The sequence below is a fragment of the Antechinus flavipes genome, chromosome 5 (assembly GCF_016432865.1).
Source record: "Antechinus flavipes isolate AdamAnt ecotype Samford, QLD, Australia chromosome 5, AdamAnt_v2, whole genome shotgun sequence".
NCBI classification, from domain to species: domain Eukaryota; kingdom Metazoa; phylum Chordata; class Mammalia; order Dasyuromorphia; family Dasyuridae; genus Antechinus; species Antechinus flavipes.
This window is the reverse complement of record NC_067402.1, coordinates 21192611-21210458: the sequence shown is the minus strand read 5'-3', so window position 1 is coordinate 21210458 and position 17848 is coordinate 21192611. Positions and strand designations below refer to the sequence as shown.

The 17848-nt window shown below is 50.7% G+C and overlaps 1 protein-coding gene across 2 annotated transcripts in view; it reads right to left on the bottom strand.

Annotated features, from left to right (window-relative positions):
* The window catches only part of OSBPL10 (oxysterol binding protein like 10), a 202846-nt gene that overhangs the window by 116403 nt on the left and 68595 nt on the right, over positions 1 to 17848 (bottom strand). The gene's annotated exons all lie outside the window — the stretch shown is intronic.

Sequence of the window (17848 nt, the reverse complement as noted above, 5' to 3'; positions counted from 1 at the left end):
CGGCACCGGTCTTCAAGAAGCTAATGAGGGATAAAAACATATAAAAATTGGAGAATACATGAGAAATAAAGACTATATGGAAAATCACCCCAGGGGCAAATTATCTGCTAAAATTCAGCTCAACACAATTCAGCAAACGTCTCTCATTATTATTACTCTGATTCAAGCTTCCAGGACTAACGTGGGGGCCAGTGTGACACGCTGGGGGCAGAACTGGGACTCCAGGCAGTCCCCCACAGGAGGCAGGTTTCTGATCCACACCTGAGAAAGCTCCCTCACACCGGGAGCTGTCCACAGAGAACCGGTGCTGAACTGGGAATCTCCCCTCTGCCACTGAAATGCTGGCTGGTGGGAGGGCCACCGGACTGGAACTCGGGGAGACCTCCGTGGTTATCTAGTCCAGCCCAGCCCTGACCAGAATCCCCTCTGCAACACTGTAGACACGGACAGCCAGCCTTCATTTAAATACCTCCTGGTCCTTTTCCCAAGTTGCTTTCTCCATGTTATCTGTAGCTTTATTTGTTAGGACAGCTAGGTCAGTTAGAAGGGTGGTAAGGCCTGGAAGCAAGAAGGGGCCTCAGACACTTACTAGCTGTGTGATTTTGCCCAAGTCATTTATTCCTATTTATCTCAGTTTACTAATCCATAAAAAGGATGTAGAGAAGGAAATGGCAATCTACTATAAGATCTCTGCCAGAAAGTCTCAAATGGGGTCAAGAGAATTGGAAATGACTGAAATGATTCAAAAACAACAAAAAAAGACTAAATAAACTGTTTAATAGTCTGACAGAAATTAGACTTCTGAATACAACATAATAGCATCATTTCACTATTAAGAAATAAAGTTAAAGAATTCAGAAAAACTTGGAAAGTAAACTGATGCAGAACTCAGGAGCAAATTGTATATAATGGCCACAATAACCACCAGAACACCCATCAGTGCCCCAGCAAACATGACATAGAAGGACAATCGATGAGTTTGTGTATACGTTCTCCTGTCTCTGGGAAGAGAGACAAGTACTCGAGGGAAGCCGAAAAGAAGGAGCAGCTTTCAGGTAGAGCAAAGGAACAGTAAATAAAGAAAAGAGCATTAATAAAAACATTAAATAAACATATATACCTACACAGAGGCTGCTTGGGCAGTGACCCCAGAGACAGAAAGACTGAATTCAAATCCAGCTTTTGACATCTGTTCTGTGCAAGTCACTTAACCGCGTCTGCCTCAGTTTCCTCATCTTAAAATGTAAAAATAATAGCACTAATCTCAGGAGCTGATTGTTCTAAAGTGATTTCATTTCGAAGGTCTTAGCCTTGAAAAGCCTTCATCAGCATGAACATATATTCTTCCCAAGAGCTCTTCATCTCCCAGAAACCTTTCTGCTTCATCTAGCCGTCAGCTTCCGCTACAAACCATCCCGTACGTCCCTACCTACTTACATAATATATTTCCACCAATGAATTCTAAACTCTTGGAGGGCAGAAACTGTCTCTGTCTTTCCAATACATTGTACCTAGCATACGTTCCATCAAGGTGTGCTGGATGGATTCAGCACACACTGTCGTGATCCATATAGGAACATAAAGTTTTCTTTTTAAAATAAATTTAAATTCACTTGAAACATTTACATAAAAACCTGATACCATAAATAAGTTTTCCAAGGGCAAGGTCCTATATGTTGAGTTCTAAAGATCCAAAGAAAGACAAATACAGCTCCTGCCCTTACAAGGCTCACAGCCTGACAGGCGTGAGGATGTCAGTCACTAGGTCTGTAAAAAACACAGACCAAATGAGAGGGATCTTTAGCCACACTAAGGCTGGGGGAAAGAAAGCCCACGAATGAGTAGGGAGAAACACTGAGTCCTTGCATGCCCCACATGGTGCTCTGCTAGAGAGAAATCCAAAATTTGGGGCTTGAGAATCACCCGCTAAATCTGTGACAAGCCCCAGTACAAAAGTGAAAACCACCACCAGCCACTATCTCAGGTCTGGGGTAATAAGCTACAAGTCTGGTAGCAGTAAACAGCTTCAGCCACAGTCTGAATCTACCCATAGAGCCTTTAGCGATGGGAATTAAGTGTTTGACATCCCAAAGAAGCAATCACGGGAGGAGAAATCCACGGCCAGCTCAGCGCCCGTCTCACCTCACTCTGTGGACGATGGCAGACCACGGGTGGGAATGACAGACAAGTCTGGGATAATTCCGATGCTTTTAAAACTACCACCACAGAGCAGCACAAACCTTTTCCCTTTACGCTGCCTAGATTCTGTTTTAAAATCTGATTTAGCATTCAAAAGGAATAGACACAGCCAGGTGGTGCAGGGGATAGAACCCTGAGCCCAGAACATTCATCTTCCCGAGTTCAAATCCAACCTCAGGCTGCTTGTTTCCAGGTGACTCCTCAGGTGTCAGGATTCCAAGCACAGAATGTGCTTCTGTGTCTCCTTACCTCAAGACTGACTCCCCTAAATACTGATGGAGAAAATGGCAATTAAAGAGAGAAGAGCGGTAAGAGGCCGAGGACGCCAAGAACCAGGTCACCGAAGCCACGGCCAGAAGTAAAAGCTTCTCATTTTAATTACAAAAGGAGCTGTTTTACAGAAAATCTCACCACAAGGCTCCTTAAAATATTAAACTCCGCTCATACATATTAAATGAGAGACCGTTTGGCAAGCAGGTTTTCTGCTGGACAAGGAAATGCATTAGCTTCGGTAAGTTACAAACGATCATAATGATGACGGTGAGATCACGTATTTACAGACCGTTTCAGGTTTTCAAAGTGCTTCCAATCAATCTTTTGAAATATGATATCAAGGAACAAATTGAGCTGATCACTGTTTGACTAGTCCCGGTAACAAGAGCATGACAACTACTCCCTGAAGCTTATTGGATTTGGAAGAAGAGAAGGGAGGAGGGAAAAGATTGGAGTTCCCACCCACCACCAGACACATCCCAAGAAGTCAAAAGCAGAAGGGAGGGAGGAAGAAAAATCTGGAACACAAAATTTTACAAAAACAAATGCCGAAAACTATCTTTACCTGTATTTGGAAAAATAAAATACTATCAAGAAATTGTTTTTAAAAGTCAAAAGCAGCAAGAAAGCTTCCCTTCTATCCAGCGCTTCATAGTAATGGTGGCAAAGAACCACGAATAAAGTCAGTATCCATTCGTCAATAAGCACCGATTAAGTGCTTAGTGTATACCAAGCCATGCCCTTTGCAGAAGTGCTAGAAATAAAAATACAAATAGAAGGGAAGCCAACTCCTGCTCTCAGGATGAGTTTGGTGAGAGAAGAGGATTCGGCACAGAAGGATCTTAGAAGGCCCTCCTGCAGCCTGGGAGGAATGGGTTTGTGCTGCTTAATGTCCCAGACAAAACCGGATCTCTCTCTGCGCAGCCCCCGTGAAAGCTCACTGAGGAGAGATTGGTCCGCCATGATGCAGGCGGGCAGGCTGAAGGGAAACTAGGGATTCTGGGAAAAGATTGTTACCATCACTCCTGGGCGGCTTTTCCAGGGTCCTCAGGCTCAGCTCCCCTTTGGACAAAATACAACTTTTTGAATCCCTTCTCTCTCACCAGTAATTTTTAAAAACATCTTGCTAATGTTTTCTTTACCTTATTTCTCCACAACATCCCCCCTTCCCCCCAAACTCTCTTTATAAAAAGAAAAGCACAAAGCAAAGCCAAGAGGTGCAGAGACCCCCGACGTCTGTGTAATGGGAGCACAGCCCGAGGGCCCCTGCCCAGCCCTGGGCCCGCCCCGCTGGGCTTCCACACACTACCTGGGTACCACCACAAGGTGTCTCTCTCCTAACAGACGGCAAGGTCCTCCCGGGTGGGGTCGACAGCTCACTCAGCTACTTTTCCTCCCATGAACCTAGAACACACTGAGGTTCCCCATCTCCCAACCACAGGCACGTGACCCTGGCTGCTCCTGGCCCAGCAGGCCGTAGGAAAGAAGGGGACAGAGGAGGGGAGATTCGGCCCAAATGTGGCAGCTGGACGGTGCGACGGGACAGCGCCAGGCCCAGGGTCGGCGAGCCCCAAGATCAAAGTCAGCCTCAGTCACTTACTGGCTGTGTGGACTTGAGCAAGTCTCTAGATAAATATCATCCCTGCTTTCTAAGGTCCCCAGGCTCTCGCCCCTCGGTCAGAGCGGTGGCCAGTCCCCCCGGGGTCCGCGGAGAGCTGCCACCTTTGGCAGGACCCAGTGCCTGGCGTGTCCTTAGAGCACCAAGGGGACCCCCCCTTGCCCCGACAACGTGCACCAAGCACGCGAGGATTTCACCGCCGAGGAAGGCTCCCCCTAAGTGGGTTTATTTCTAGGCAATCTTTGCATGCCCTACACCCCCAGGTGATTTCTTTTTCAGAGCCTTATTCATTCTTTGTAAAACTCTATTTTCCCTCCCTCCCACCTTTCTCCACTCACTGGGGGCAGAAGGGAGGGAATAAAACCTGTATTAGTCACATCCAAAAACTTTCTCCCTTCCAGCACCCGAACTCCAGGAGACTTTCCAAGGGAAATCCTGTCCCTGCCACTCGGGAGACGGTCACTTCTGGCTGGAACCCTCCCTTCCACTCTCCCTTGGAAGGGAACCCAGGCTATCTCCATCAGAGACACGGGGCAGGAAAACAGTCAACATGGCCAAGGTAATTGTGCCCCCATTCACTCCAATTGGGAACCACGCCCAAAGAGTTATCAAACTGTGTATTCCCTTTGATCCAGCAGTGTTTCTACTGGGCTTATACCCCAAAGAGATACTAAAGAAGGGAAAGGGACCTGTAGGTGCCAAAATGTCTGTGGCAGAAACTGGACACTGAGAGGATGCTCATCAATTGGAGAATGGCCTAGTAAGATGTGGTATATGAATGTTATGGAATATTACTGTTCTGTAGCCAGACTATACAATGATCATTTTTTTAAAATAACTTTTTATTGACAGAGCCCATGCCAGGGTAATTTTTTACAACATTATCCCTTGCACTCACTTCTGTTCCGATTTTTCCCCTCCCTCCCCCAGATGGCAAGCAGTCCTTTACATGTTAAATAGGTCACAGTATATCCTAGATACAATATATGTGTTCAGAACCAAATAGTTCTCTTGTTGCATAGGGAGAATTGGATTCAGAAGGTAGAAATAACCCGGGAAGAAAAACAAAAATGCAAACAGTTTACATTCATTTCCCAGTGTTCTTTCTTTGGGTGTAGCTGCTTCTATCCATCTTTGATCAATTAAGGCTCTCTTTATCGAAGAGGTCCACTTCCATCAGAATACATCCTCATACAGTATCATTGTTGAGGTATATAATGATCTCCTGGTTCTGCTCATTTCACTCAGCATCAGTTCCTGTAAGTCTCGCCAGTCCTCTCTGTATTCATCCTGCTGGTCATTCTTTACAGAACAATAATATTCCATAACGTTCATATACCACAATTTACCCAGCCATTCTCCAATTGATGGGCATCCATTCACTTTCCAGCTTCTAGCCACTACAAACAGGGCTGCACAAACATTCTGGCACATACAGGTCCCTTTCCCTTCTTTAGTACAATGATCAATTCTGATGGATGTGGCTCTCTTCGACAATGAGGTGATTTGGGCCAGTTTTAAAAGACCTGGGATGGAGAGAGCCTGTGGGACTGAGTATGGATCAAAGAATGGTATTTTTACTTTTTGTTGTTGTTTGCTTTCTTGGCTTTCTTTTCTTTCTTGTGGTTTTTCCCCTTTTGATCTTTTCTTGCACAACTTGACAAGTATGGAAATGTATCTAAAACAACTGCACATATTTAACCTACATCGGACTGTTGGCTATTTGGGGGAGCAGGAAAGAAGGGAGAGAGGGAGAAATATTTAGAACACAAAATTTTACAAAAATGAACGTCAAAAACTCTATTTTACATGTGTTTGGAAAAAAATACTATTTCAAAAATAAAAAGCTCACCTCAAATACCAAATTTTAATGATAGCAGGTGACAGTGGGCAAGGCACCAGGCCCGAGTTCAAATCCAGCTTCGGATGCTCACTAGCCTGGTGACCGTGGGGAAGTAAATGGAGGCAATAGCCACACACCCCTTGCTTGTTAGGAGGGTCAAATGAGACATCTGTGAAGCACTTTACAAGTTTGAAAGCACTACATAAATATTGATCATAAATCCACAAGGCTTTCTGGAGTCCCGAGCTATTTTATGCTTTCTCCCACCAAAGAGGAATAAGCCTGTTTTTATTGTGTATATTCTCACTATACAGGGACACAGACTTTATATCCGCAGCATCCAGTATTACGCCTTAGCCCAGAGCCTGGCACACAGTAGGCACTTAATAAATGTTTCTTGTTTGGTTGGGGACTGAAATGAATGGGGGAGGTTCCGGTCCCAAGGACAAGCCTCCTCTTCTCATAACGAGAAGCTAAGGCTCCCACAGGAGGCACTTTCTGATGCTCCCAGAACCCTCTGGGGAGGGTGGCCACAATGGAGCCGCCACATGAGGTGACCACCAGGCCCAGGAGGGGCACCAGGGGCCAGAGAACCGGCCCATGCTGGATATGGCCGGCCGGGGACAAGGGATCGGGGGGAGGGGGAAGGGGGAGTCGGAGCTGTCATTTTCCAAATTCTGGACAAAATTCTAAGGGAGGAAGACAACATCTGTAGCCATCAGAGCATTCACCGGGTCCTGACTCTGCCGAGTCCAGACGCCTGAAGAATAAATATCACAGGCTTTCTGCAGCCCGGGATGTTAAGAGCAGACGGGCGTCTCACCCACCATTGGTGTTCCCTGTGGCGCCCGGTGGGGCCCCGGATCCCAGCTGCAGGACCACTAAGGTGGACCGTGGCCTGAGGGTCGGGAGGTTATTTCTTAAGTGTTTTGATCACCAAATCTGGCTGTGAGAGGTGTCCTTAGTAATCCCACGGACATCAGTGGACACATTTAAAAGTCTGACTCTGAGGGGATCCACGGGTCCCAGCGGACTGACCAAGGCCGACTCCCTCGTCAGTGGAGGCCGAGCCTTCCGTTTTACTGACGAGGATGGGAGAATCTCTCACCTCAGAGGCGGGGGTCTGGTCTGAGTCACAGACGGTAAGAAGAGCAGCAGGGATGAGAGAGGAGGCAGATTCTGCAGCGGCCCACGGAGGCCAGGCCCACGGAGCTGGGCCCACGGAGCCGGGCCCACGGAGGCCGGGCCCACGGAGCCGGGCCCACGGAGGCCGGGCCCACGGAGCCGGGCCCACGGAGCCGGGCCCACGGAGGCCGGGCCCACGGAGCGGGCCCACGGAGGCCGGGCCCACGGAGCCGGGCCCACGGAGGCCGGGCCCACGGAGCCGGGCCCACGGAGGCCGGGCCCACGGAGCCGGGCCCACGGAGGCCGGGCCCACGGAGCCGGGCCCACGGAGGCCGGGCCCACGGAGCCGGGCCCACGGAGCCGGGCCCACGGAGGCTGGGCCCACAGAGCCCGGGCCACGCTGACTACAAAGCATTAACTGAAGCCGACTGTGTGAGGGCGAGGCTCAGGGGAGCGGAGGCTGGCCAGACCCCCTTGTCTGGGACAGCTTGGGGCTCTGTGTCAGCAGCCCGGAGGAACCCCTCAGTGGCCCCAGGACACGCCACTGCAGGACAGGAGATCTGCATGAGGGAAGGGACCTTCCCCACTGGGAGATCCCAACATCAAAGCAGGGACACAAATGTTACTTCCCCCATTTGCCCAAGAGGAGACATGGGGGAGTCAGAGAAGCTTTCAGGAGCTCATGATGGTGTTCAAAGGACTGGGACAGGGAAGGAGCCGTGTTCTGCATCACTAGTCACAGCACGGCCCCCACCTGGGAAGCAACGTCTCCAAACGCTGCTCACTCGGCTACAAAACCCAGGGCTTCACCCTCCCATCGTGTGACTTTCCACAGCGCGCGTGAAAGCGGGCGTCCAAGGGCTTCGTGGTAAAGACCGGTCTCCCGGCACCGCTGCCTTTCCCCACTTCTTTTACACCTCCAGGATCAAAGATTCCCCCCCCCCCTTTTCGCCAGGATAGACCGCAGGCCCCCGGAGGGCAAGGACTGTGTTCCTCGTAGGTAACCTTACAGAGCAATTTAAGGCTCACCACGGGCCTTCTGCCACAGCCGCGCTGGGAGCTAACGCCCGCCCCGTTTTATACCTGTGGATTTGAACTCGTGTCCCTAAGAAGATCCTGCACTTGTGTGTACGGCGCTCCCTGGTGGCCACCACATGCAAGTGAACCGGAGAGCCACCAACAGGGCAGAGATGCGGAGCACAAAAAGCACAGCACTGCCCACCCCGAACCGCCAGGTGTGGACAGGGAGCGGGAGGAGGCGCTGGGGGAGGGACGGCGCTGGCCAGGAAGTGACCGGAGAGAGCCTCCTGCAGAAGGGGCGCCAGGAGCTGGAAGCAGGGGGAGGGGGGAGGGAGGGGAAATCTAAGAGACAAAGGCTGGGAGACCTGAGAGATGGAGGCCAGGGGGGCCCAAGAGACGGAGGCCGGGGGGTCCGAGAGACGGAGGCCGGGGGGCCTGAGAGATGGAGGCCAGAGAGGGCCTGAGAGATGGAGGCTGGGGTGTCTGAGAGACAGAGGCTGGGGGACTCGAGAGACGGAGGCCGGGGGGCCCGAGAGACGGAGGCCGGGGGGCCCGAGGGACAGAGGCCGGGGGACCTGAGAGACGGAGGCTGGGGGGGGGGTCCGAGAGACGGAGGCCGGGGGACCCAAGAGATGGAGGCCGGGGGGCCTGAGAGATGGAGGCCGGGGGGCCGAGAGAGACGGAGGCCGGGGGGCCCGAGAGAGACGGAGGCCGAGGGGCCCAAGAGAGACGGAGGCCGGGGGGTCTGAGAGACGGAGGCCGGGGGGTCTGAGAGATGGAGGCTGGGGCACAGAGAACTCTGGGCGGCAATGGGAGATGAAGTGCTGTATTCAGGGATCAGCAATAAAGCCCAGGCTGTGGGATCAGAGTATGGGAGGGGAGCAAGAAGGGAGAAAGAAGAAAGGGAATGGTGTACAGTATTTGTTTCCTGAGGCAAAAAGCAGCCATTGATGCCTATTGGGGGGAAGCAGGACAGGACAGCAATCAGCGGGCTTCCACAAGGGTCCGGCCAAGAGCTGGGAGGAGTCGGAGGAGTCGGACCAGCGGCTGTAGGAGAGAGGTTACGGGCACAGGGATGATGAGATGGAGGCGGGAGATGGCATAGAGTCAGGGACCACCCTGAGGTCTCATCCTGGCACTCAACGTTGTGCACCCAATGGTAACAGGGAAACTGGGGAGAGGGGAAGGTCTGGGGCAGTTCCTGGCCCCGGGCTCTCGCCCTCTGTCAGAGCCCGGGCGTGACGGGACACCCCCCCCCAGCTGCTCGCCATGTCAGAGCCCGGATGTGACAGGACCCCCTGCCCCAGGACCCGCCGGTGTGCCAGGTGGTACGTTTGTTATTGCCCGGGCCATGCGTGCACGCGGTGAGCCCCTCGGGAAAAGCCCTGCTGCATTTCAGGCGACACCCCAGCTCTAGGCCGGGCACTTCCACCAAACTCTTCTCGTGGGCCCGGACCACCAAGGCCTCCTCCAGTCTCCTGCCCCATCCTGGCTTTCTGGGCCCCGGGGCTCCCTCAGCCTCTGTGTAAGTGCGCAGCCCTGACTTACCCGCCAGCATCTCCACTTACACCCTGAACTTTCTAGCAATACTTCCCATGGCCAGTCCACCATTAAGGGGTCCCATCACACTGGCCCCCTGTTATTCTGGAGCTTCTGGTGGGCATTGTCCCAGGTGGCCCCAAGCCTCAATCTAGGGAGGAAAGGAAATGGGGAACTTTAAACATCCGGCTGATTCTGTTCCCTCCCCACAGCCGCAGGGCCCCCGTCCCCCCCATCTCCTGGGACCGGACCGATCAGCAAACTGCCCTTGCAGGATCCCAGACCTGGCTCTGCCCTTGCAGGATCCCAGACCTGGCTTGTGAATTCCCCGAGAGAATCTCCCACAAGGCAGGAGGCAAGTCCCCTGCAGGCGAGTGCCGCCCCTGGGAGCCTTTCCACCATTCCCGAGGGCCGCCGCCCGCCGAGCTGCCCAGAGCGAGTTCCACAAACAGCGACACGATCCGCACCCGGGCCCTCTGACCGCCAGCTCCCACCAGCCCCGCCTTCCCTAAGGCCCGAGGACGGCCAAACGGCCAACGCCGCTTCCTAGTCCTGGATGCGTCCACCTCGAGGGTCAGACTGAGAAGCAGCTCAGAGCCCGCGCTGGGGTCGTGGGAGCCGGCGGCTCTCGGGTCCTGGACACGACCCCTCCTCAGACACTCCCTGGCCGCGTCCCCCCGGCAGGCCTCTCGGGCACCTCGTCTCCTGGCCCCAGCTCCTCCGTCAGGCCACTTCCCATAAAATATTCATCCCCGTATTAAAGATCGTCGTAAACGCTAACATCATGATTCCGGTTCATTCCAAGTCCATCTAAATGAAAGCACTCAGAAGCTCAGAGCGTTTTCAGGAGGGACGCGGAGCCATCAGGCCGACCCTCCGTCTGAGGAGCCGCACCGAGCCTCCCAGACCGGGGGCTCCCTCGCCGCCCCCCGCGCCCCCGACCGTTACCTGGCACGACCTGGGGTAAGGCAGGTGGCAGAAGCCGGCCCGTGGCTGCCGAGGCTCCGCGGACGAAAGCCCCGACGAGGAGGAGTCAGTCCTCACCACGAATGACTCGGTGCAGCCCATTGGGAGGGCCCGGGCAACCGCCAGGAAGGAGCCGGCCCTGCCCCGCCCGCCCTGCCCAGCCCTGCCCCGCGAGCCAGCGCCAGGGCCGTCAGGAGCCACCAGCTCTCGTCTCCTGCCCTCCCTGAGCTGTCAGGCAGGCCTAGGAAAAGGGGGAGGGACGGGGAACCTTCAAGTCAAAGCAGAATTAGCTTCTTCAGCAGAAAGGAGGGCTGGAACCTGCCTCACAGCAGCTCCGGGCTCAGTGCACAGTCACGCCGGGAAGGGGAGCACGGGGGAAGAGGGGCTGGGGGCTGCCGGCAGGAGGGCCCCCCTCCATCACGGGACAACCCACCCTCGGGTCCAGGTGGAGGGAGCCCGTCTGGGCTGGTGGCCTCCCACCAAGACCATCAGAAAAATGCTTCCTCAGCTCCTAGCTCAAGCCCTAGGGGAGGCCTGTGGACCTTAGTGAGAGCCTCAGTGCCTCCGTCCGGCCCCAGACAGGGCGCCAGGTGAGGGGGCGCAGGGGGCACCCACACACCCCGGCCGACAGTCTCCACAAGCGCTCACCCAATAACAGGGCAGGGCACCCGGCCTGGCTCAGAAAGCAGGCAGGTTTCATTCCAAATCCTCCTGGAGGCTCCGATTAGCTGGGTGCCCTCGGCCAAGCCGCCCAGCTTTAAAACCGCATAAATATTTATACCGTAAAAGCCACTTGTGAGGAGGTCCGAACAAATAAAACAGCAGCACACTCTTGAAATAAGTGACAATGTCAATGACTAAGTCATCATCATCATCATCATCATTATTGTTATTATTATTATTATTATTATACCACTGGCCTTTTTGATCTAAAGTTCCTAACCTTTTTTAGGTGATAAACCCCTTTCACAATCTGGTGAACAACATCTCTTTTCAGAACAATGGTTTTAAATGTCCAAAATAAAACACGGAGATCACAAAGGAAATTCTGCGCAAAGAAAACGGCGATTTCGATTTCCCGGCCTGTTCACAGCCCCCTGGAATCTCTCCACGGGACTGTGGGGCCCCGTTAAGAAGCGCCTCCTGCCCCCGGCCCATTCACAGCAATGGCGGCGCTCCCTCGGGAGGGAGGGCGGGGAGCTGCCTTCAGGACCTGCTGCCAAGCAGAAGCAGCAAAAAAGAACCGATCTAACGCGGCCACGGGGCCCGCTTCCAAGTGCTGAGGCAGGGAAGCGCGTGCCAGGACAGCTTCCAGGCTCGCCAAGCGGGCGCGATCCAGGGTCCGGGATCTGGAATCAGGAACCTGGTTCCCACATTTCCGACTGGGAGACCCTGAGCCAGTCCCTTCCCTTTCCGTCCGGCAGCTTGGGCAGCCATACTGCACGAAGCGCCGGCCCGGAGTCAGGAAGCCTCAACTTCCCAAGTTCGAATCCGTTCTAAGCCCCATACTGGCTGTGTGACTCTGCCTGCCTCAGTTTCCTCATCTGCCAAACGAACTGCCGAACCACCACTCCAGCATCTTTGCCAAGAAAAGCTCAAGGCCGGATTGAAACAACCGAACGGCCGCCCCCGGCTCTGTGGACACACTCCAGCTTCCACCCTTCTTTCTAGAGAACCAGGAGCCCAGGCTGGGCTGGTGGGACCAGATCCCACCCTCCTGGTCCATTTCAGGCCCAGCAAAAACCATCTGCTCTTCACACCATGTCCACACTCGGGGACTGATGCCCTCGGACCTAACCGGCCCTTCTACACCTGGGGGGCTTTTGGACTTAAACTGGCTTCTGTGACTGCCCAGGACTGGTCCCCTCCCGGAGAATCCAAGCACCGCCCACCCCTTTGGAGCTGGGAAGGACCACCGAGACCCCCATCAAGTCTAGCTCTCACTTAACAGACGGGAAAGCTTAGTCACTGAGCGAGCTGCTCGGAGTCACACAGAAAACACGCGGCTCACGCAGATCTCAACGCGTCCCTTCCTGACAATGCCAGGCGTGGTCCTCCCGACCCTTCGTGACTTCCCCTTGGGGTTTTCTGGAGACTAGAGAGGCTTACCCTCTCTTCCCCAACTCACCTGACGAATGAGGAAACTGAGTAAACAGCGTAAAGTGACTTGGCCAGGATTATACAGCTAAAAAGGACATGGGGTGAGCTTGGAACTCAGCGTGACGAGTTTTCCCGACTTCCGGCCTGGCACTATCCACTTGAGCCACCTAGCTACCCTACAACAACCTCAGCCGTCCATAAATAACGGCTCTCTCCCCCACTACTAGCCCTTGAATTTCCTGTTCCTCTATTGGATAAACATTTATTAAATATCTATTCTGTTCAAGAGACTGTGTTAGATACCGGAGATATAGAGGAAGAAGTCTCAAGTAATGTACATTTTAGTATGATAATATGTACAGATAATCTCAAATGTAAGAATAGAATAATCTGATTAAGAATAATTCATTAATTCAGGCTAAGGTGTGAATAATTGATGTGCACCTTAAGATTTAAACCTTCTACTGAGTATTTCAGTTTTTTAAGGTAATTCACCCAAATGAATCTTTAGCTTGTAAAATCACTGATGGAAAGATCTGCTGAGATCATGTAGCAGAAGGCCATCGGCGCAGGCACTGGACCCGAGAGTCTGGGAAATGAAAGGAATTTTCTCTCTTCTCTGGGCATTATTCTTCATGAGCAGATATCCAGACTGAGACATCCAGGGCCCGGGAGCCTCGCCGGGTGGGTAAAGCACTGGGTCTGGAGTCAGGGTGACCCGAGAGCAAATCTGCCCTTCGAGACTTCCTAGATACGTGAGTCAGGGCAAATCTATTAACTTCTATGGGCTTCAGCTCTGCAGTCATGTCTGACTCTCTGTGAGCCCCAATGGGGGGAGAAGAGAGAGAACGGGTTTTTGGCAAGGATATTGCAGTGGACTGCCATTTCCTCCTCCAGCTCACAGATGAGCTGAGGAAAACAAGCTTAAGTGACTTGCCCAAGATCACCCAGTTTTCTAAGCGTCTAAGGCCAGACTTAACTCGAGAAGATAAGTCTTTCTGATTTTGAGCCTGGAGCTCCATGAGCCACTTACTTCAGTTTCCTCCTCCTCCTAAAAAGGAGATAATAATAGCCACTATTTCCCAAGGTTGTTGTGAGGATCAACTGCGATAATGTATTCTTGCAAACCTTAAAAGCATTATGGGAAAGCTTTTATTGGTATTGCTATCATTACTATTACTACTCTCATCATCACCAGCCAAGACAACCTATTATACTTGCTCAAATACAAGGAAGCTTCTCCTTTCATTGAACTAAATCTACCCCTCAGTCATTTCCATCTCCTTTTCTTCTGGAAACAAACAAGATCTATTCATTCTGCCCCCTTGACAGCCATTTAATTCCCTCTTTCTTCCAGTTAAAACTCCCATTTTCTTCCCTTAGATTCCCTAATGTTATCATCCCCAGTCTTCCCAACCTCCTGGTTGCAGATCTTCTGGTCCTTCTCCAACCTGTCCATGCTCTTCCAAAAAGGCGCACCCAGAAGTGGCCGGGGCCGGGGACACCTTGAGGTGGTACCCCAAACGCTCTACAACCGGCCCTCCGCTCTGCCTAGTTATGTGGTTTCCCCTCCTAGAAGCCTTCTTCCATTCTTTTATGCATCCCTCCCTTCTCTCTAGAAAAGAGAGGTCCACCTCCCCCCAGGACACCCCGAGATATCCTTGGCTTCCCAATGGCTGTGGGGCTTCCTGAATGACAACAACTGCTTCAGACCTAGTCCTTCCCGTGGCATAAGGAGGGGGACACAGCAGGGAGTCCACTTCTAAAAGACCTTGGGCTGCCTCACACAGCTTCCGACACCTGTCCACGCTGGAACTGCACATGATGGACGCACGGGTGAGGAAATGAAGAGTTTTCCTGAAGAACCTGGCAATAAAGTATCATGGAATCACAGGGAGTTGACCGCCCAACAAAGACGGTGTCAGCTTGTGGCCGAAGCTCCTGGCCACGGGACGCACCGGCTCACCCACACCTGGGAGAATGCGAGGAAATCACTTCTCAAATGTCAGAGCCTCTTTTTCAGGAGAGAGGGGAATCTGGATTCCCTGCATCTCGTAAATCCGTAGTTCTGGCAGAGAATGAGATTTCTCATTAGAGATGTTCATTTTACAGATTTAAAAACAAAAGTCTCCAACAAGGGAAAGTATCTGCTCAAGATCCCCCAGTTAGTAAGAGAAAGGGACAAACTAAACTCATGACACTGCAGGCGCCTCCTTCAGCATCTTTTCTTTTAGTCCAAAGATGCAATCCTTTCAGACTTGTGGGCGGTCTTCCTGGGCTTGACTCTCCCAAGATTACATTCTAGCGCAGCGGCCCCGCACATCTCATTTCTCCATGATGCTTGAGAAGGCAGGCGACTTCGCAGTACTTTAGGAAGACAATAAAAATCTCTAACTTTATCATCTTAATAAAAGCTTATTCAAAGCTTTTCTTCAATTGCCTTTTATTTGGGTCATTGGATAGCAATGTTTTACACTTAGCTTTTAATACCAAAAAGGTAATTATCTGTAAAAATACCACAAGAAAGATGACATTGAATTTAGCATAACAGGAAAGTGAAATTGCTCACTATCAGAAAACTCAAGAGGTTGCAGGAAAAGGAGTATTACACATCCTCCAATAAACCTGTCCAACCTGACTGGTAGAAAACTTCACTAAGCAGAGGCCCATCCATTCCACTCTAAAGAATTTCTGCCTAGGGCAATGGGGATTGCAAATTTATCCTTCAGTGTAAAGTGAAACAAAAGCTCCTGGGTATGGGGTTACTAGAGAAAGCACCATGGGAAATTCCACAGAAGATACCCTTTACTCTCTCAAGTTAATTACATATCCTCAGCATCTTTTTATACCTTCAAAGCAGAAACAAAGGCAAATCTAATTTATTCAAGCTGCACTTATGAGGAAGTCCAGAATTAGAAACCAGTCTCCAAAGGGCGACTTTAATACTTTCAGTGCTCTATTACAACTGAAATAGGGTTAAATAAGATTGATCCAACGCTTCAGTCTGCTGAATTAAAACAGGTTCTACCTCTAACACATCACAAACATTTCTCAATTAATCTAACAGGCTATCAGAAAAGATCCACTGATATATTAAAATCATTGAACAAATAGAATAATGCATGTTGTTCTACATCCTTCTTTCTCCTCTATCAAATAATCGTAACTTTAGCTAGCTGAAAATATTATCTTTGGGAGTTATTTTTAAAATATTTTCCCCAAAATTGCATGTAAAAACATTTAACAATTCTTTTTTTTAAATTTCAGTTCCAAATTTTCTCTCTCCCCTGTTCTCTTCAAGAGACAATAGAAATTTGAAACAGGTTATACACGTGCCATCATATAAAACATAATTTTAGGAAGGATTTTGGTATCCTGTGGAAAAGAATGTTCAATTTTCAAAAGAGAAGAAATGTATACCATCAACAGCCATTTGAAAGTTCACCAAATCATGAGAAGATGAGCTATGCAAATTAAAACAACTCTGAAATTTCACCACACAAATCATGCTGGCAATGGAGACAAAAAATTTAAGTGCTAAACGTTGGAGAAGATTGGGAAGACAGGGACATTAGTGCGCTGTTAGTGGAGCCCCAAATTGGCCCAATCACCATGGAAAACAATTTGGAATTAAGTACATCATTAAACAGTTTCATATCACACCCTTTGATCCTGACACACCAATACTGGGTACATATCTCGTTATGAGGAAAGGTTCTGCTGGGGGGGCTTGAGAGGCGGGGGAACAAAGGTCACTGAACAGTTACAGCAATGTGGAGAAAAAAGGGGGAAATAATTGCTAAAAGAATTTAAATAAGAAATATTGAGAAAATCTCAGTTCTGGTCTTAGATGTTGTAAACTAGTTGTATGAACCCAGGAAATCACATCAAATCCAAGTACTTGTTGTGAGGTGTCAATGAGTTCATCAAGCATATGGAAGTGTTCAAGTAGGGTAAGGAAAATGGCAGGTGCTACTCTTTATTTAAAGGAGAAAATGATTGGGATGAAGCCATTCTAGCAAGAAAACCTGTATTCGTTGGCTAGTGTCAGTAGCTTCCATTTATTCCCATTAGAATTAAGATTTACACCTAAGTCAAGTCTCACACTAATCCATTGGACTCCACACTAGAGCCGCTACCAGTAATCCACCATCCAGAATCTAGAATCACCTGACTTAGGGACAATGACAATGACCCCTTTAGCAATATTACTTCTCATCTAAGGAAAGGCACAGTCTGTAATCCAAGAGTCCCAACCAATGGTCCGTCACATTCCCTTCTCTACAACAATTCCTTCAGGTGCCTGATAACTTCCCGGCTATACTCTGCCATCCCTTCTGCTAACACCCAGCCATTAAGCACCCACGTGCGGGAAGCCAGGCAATGCCCTGGGCACACAAACAAAGGCAAAGGACGGTCCCAGCCCTCAAGGAGCTCACGGCCCAATGGAGGAGACCACAAGCAAACGACTGTTACAAATGAGATACAGATGCCCCCTCCCCAAAAAAGGTGTAACAGGCTGAGCTCCCGTGGAAAAAGCCGAGTTAGAATTTCATCACCAATACTTAGTTGTGCAAGTCTCAAGCTTTCTGAGGAAATGGGGGTCAGGCCTTTAGTATAGGATCACAGACTGGGAGCTAGATGGAGCTTTAGACAACATTAAGTCCAATTCACCTCCATGTTGGCTGGTCAGACACAGACAGCCAGACCCAGACAGACACACACACACACACACACACACACACACACACTCTCTCTCTCTCTCTCTCTCTCTCTCACTCTCTTTCTCTCTGTGTGTCTCCATCTCTCACTGTGGAAAAGGAGGCACAAGATCATTAAATGATTTCCCAGGTAGCATAACTAGAAAGTTTCTGAGGCAGAATGTGAATGGAGGCTTTCCCGATTCCCAGTCCAGTACCAAACCCCTTATTTGTGCTACCTCTCCAGACCTTCAAGAGCCATGGTGAAGATCAGAAGAGGTAACAAATGTATTGTGCAAACCCTGAAGTTCTGGTTATTCAGCAGTCCCCTGGTAGCCCTCCAGACACACGGGGCTCAGATTACATCTCCACCCAAGGCCTCTTGTGAGACTGAATGAGCAACATTCTGCAAAAACCCTTTCCTATCCTTCTGGTGCTGGTGCCTTCCCTCTGAGATTACCTCCC